The 3,733-nt window shown below is 41.4% G+C and overlaps 1 non-coding gene across 1 annotated transcript; it reads right to left on the reverse strand.

Moving 5' to 3' along the window:
* Positions 1-824: 824 nt before the first annotated feature.
* On the reverse strand, positions 825-932 carry LOC112752587 (small nucleolar RNA R71). The gene has a single exon (XR_003177016.1). It is a non-coding gene; the product is annotated as a small nucleolar RNA R71 (small nucleolar RNA).
* Positions 933-3,733: the final 2,801 nt, after the last annotated feature.

Here is a 3,733-nt window from a genome sequence, read left to right on the forward strand (position 1 = left end):
AAAATTTTTTTTAATTAATTAATTATTTTAAATTTTAATTTTAATTTTATTTCCCCTTTAATTTTCGAAAATCATCAACTCCTTTTCAAAAATTATTTTCGAAAACTTCTCTCTCTCATCTCCTTCTATTTATTTAATTACTTACTAACACTTCTCTTCATCTCATATCTCTGCTCCTATCCTCACCCTTGTGTTTGGATTATCCATTCTTCTTCTACTAACAATAAGGAACCACTTTACTGTAACATAGAGGATTCCTCTTCTTTTCTTGTTCTCTTCTCTTTCATATGAGCAGGAACAAGGAAAAGGGCATTCTTGTTGAAGCTGATCCAGAACCTGAAAGGACTCTGAAGAGAAAACTAAGAGAAGCTAAATTACAACAATCCAGAGACAACCTTACTGAAATTTTCGAACAAGAAAAGGAGATGGCAGATGAACCTAACAACAATAATGCAAGGAGGATGCTTGGTGATTATACTACACCTACTTCCAAGTTTGATGGAAGAAGCATCTCAATCCCCACCATTGGAGCAAACCATTTTGAGCTGAAACCTCAATTAGTTGCTCTAATGCAACAGAACTGCAAATTCCATGGACTTCCATCAGAAGATCCCTATCAGTTTTTAACTGAGTTCCTGCAGATCTGTGAGACTGTTAAGACTAATGGAGTAGATCCTGAAGTCTACAGGCTCATGCTTTTCCCTTTTGCTGTAAGAGACAGAGCTTGAACATGGTTGGACTCACAACCTAAAGATAGCCTGAACTCTTGAGATAAGCTGGTCACGGCCTTCTTGGCTAAGTTCTTTCCTCCTCAAAAGCTGAGCAAGCTTAGAGTGGATGTTCATACCTTCAAGCAAAAAGATGGTGAATCCCTCTATGAAGCTTGGGAAAGATACAAGTAGATGACCAAAAGGTGTTCTCCTGACATGCTTTCAGAATGGACCATTCTGGATATATTCTATTATGGTCTGTCTGAGTTCTCCAAGATGTCACTGGACCATTATGCAGATGGATCCATTCACCTAAAGAAAACGCCTGCAGAAGCTCAAGAACTTATTGACATGGTTGCAAATAATCAATTCATGTATACTTCCTAGAGAAATTCCGTGAATAATGGGACGCCTCAGAAGAAGGGAGTTCTTGAAATTGATACTCTGAATGCCATATTGGCTCAGAACAAAATGTTGACTCAGCAAGTCAACATGATTTCCCAGAGTCTGAATGGAATGCAAGCTGCATCCAACAGTACTCAAGAGGCATCTTCTGAGGAAGAAGCTTATGATCCTGAGAACCCTGCAATAGCAGAGGTGAATTACATGAGTGAACCCTATGGAAATACCTATAATCCCTTATAGAGAAATCACCCAAATCTCTCATGGAAGGATCAACAAAAGCCTCAACAAGGCTTTAATAATGGTGGAAGAAACAGGCTCAGCAATAGCAAGCCTTTTCCATCATCTTCTCAGCAACAGACAGAGAATTCTGAACAAAATACCTCTAATTTAGCAAACTTAGTCTCTGATCTGTCCAAGGCCACTTTAAGTTTCATGAGCGAAACAAGGTCCTCCATAAGAAATTTGGAGGCACAAGTGGGTTAGCAGAGTAAGAAAATCACTGAAACACCTCCTAGTACTCTCCCAAGCAATACATAAGAGAATCCAAAGAGAGAGTGCAAGGCCATTGATATAACAATCATGGCCGAACCCACAAAAGAGGAAGAGGACGTGAATCCCAGTGAGGAAGACCTCCTGGGACGTCCAGTGATCAATAAGGAGTTTCTCTCTGAGGAACCAAAGGACTCTGAGGCTCATCTAGAAACCATAGAGATTCCAATGAACCTCCTTATGCCCTTCATGAGCTCTGATGAGTATTCTTATTCTGAAGAGAATGAGGATGTTACTGAAGATCAAGTTGCCAAGTACCTTGGTGCAATCATGAAGCTAAATGCCAAATTATTTGGTAATGAGACTTGGGAAGATGAACCTCCCTTGCTCATCAATGAACTAAGTGATCTGGACCAACTGACATTGCCTCAGAAGAAATAGGATCCTGGAAAGTTCTTAATACCTTGTACCATAGGCACCATGACCTTTGAGAAGGCTCTATGTGACCTTAGGTCAGGGATAAACCTCATGCCACTCTCTGTAATGGAGAAACTGGGAATCTTTGAGGTACAGGCTGCTAAATTCTCATTAGAGATGGCAGACAAATCTATGAAACAGGCTTATAGACTCGTAGAGGACGTGCTAGTAAAGGTTGAAGGCCTTTACATCCCTGCTAATTTCATAATCCTAGACACTAGGAAGGATGAGGATCAATACATCATCCTTGGAAGACCCTTCCTAGCCACAGCAAAAGCTGTGATTGATGTGGACAGAGGAGAATTGATCCTTCAACTTAATAAGGACTACCTTGTGTTCAAGACTCAAGGTTCTCCTTCTGTAACAATGGAGAGGAAGCATGACAAGCTTCTCTCAGTACAGAGTCAAATAAAACCCCCACAATCAAACTCTAAGTTTGGTGTTGGGAGGCCCCAGCCAAACTCTAAGTTTGGTGTTGAATCCCCACATCCAAACTCTAAGTTTGGTGTTGGGAGTCTATAAAATTGACCTGATCACCTGTGTGGCTCTGTGAGAGCCCACTGTCAAGCTATTGACATTAAAGAATCACTTGTTGGGAGGCAACCCAATTCTTATTTATTTAATTCTCCTTTTATTTTTATTGTTCTTTTATATTTTATTAGGTTCATGATCATGTGGAGTCACAAAATAAATACAAAAATTAAAAACAGAATCAAAAACAGCAGAAGAAAAATCACACTCTGGAGAAAGGACTTACTGGCGTTTAAAGGCCAGTAAGGAGCATCTGGCTGGCGTCCAACGCCAGAACAGAGCATGGATCTGGCGTTGAACACCAGAAACAAGCAACATCCTGGCGTTTAAACGCTAGGAATACACCCTGAGAAGAGCTGGCGCTGAACGCCAGAAACATGCTGCACATGGGCATTGAACGCCCAGAACAAGCATCACTTCGGCGTTTAAACGCCAGAAAGGCATGCAAAGGCATTTTGCATGCCTAATTGGTGCAGGGATGTAAATTCTTGACACCTCAGGATCTGTGGACCCCACAGGATCACTTCAGGATTTGTGGACCCCACAGGATCCCCACCTACCTCCACTCAAATTCTCCCCTCTTCTCATTCATCCTCTCTTCCCAATAAACACCCTTCCCTAAAACCCTTCACCAATCACCTCAATCTCTCTTCCCTATTACCACCTACCACCACTCACATCCATCCACTCTTCCCCATAAACCTCACCTACTTTCAAAATTCAAAATCACTTTCCCACCCAAACTCACCCACTATGGCCGAACCTACTCCCTCCCCTCTCACTATATAAACCCTTCCATCCCTCCTTCATTTTCACACAACACAACCCTATCTTCTATACCTTGGCCAAATACACCTCCCCTCACTCTCCTCCATATTTTCTCTTCATCTTCTTCTTTTCTTTCTTCTCTTGCTCGAGGGCGAGCAATATTCAAAGTTTGGTGTGGTAAAAGCATAAGCTTTTTGTTTTTCCATTACTATTGATTGCACCTAAGACCAGAGAAACCTCTAGAAAAGGGAAAGGAAAGACAAAAGCTTCCACCTCCGAGTCATGGAAGATGGAAAGATTCATCTCCAAAGCCCATCAAGACCACTTCTATGATGTTATGGCCAAGAAGAAGG

The sequence above is a fragment of the Arachis hypogaea genome, chromosome 15, assembly GCF_003086295.3.
Source record: "Arachis hypogaea cultivar Tifrunner chromosome 15, arahy.Tifrunner.gnm2.J5K5, whole genome shotgun sequence".
Lineage (NCBI taxonomy): Eukaryota > Viridiplantae > Streptophyta > Magnoliopsida > Fabales > Fabaceae > Arachis > Arachis hypogaea.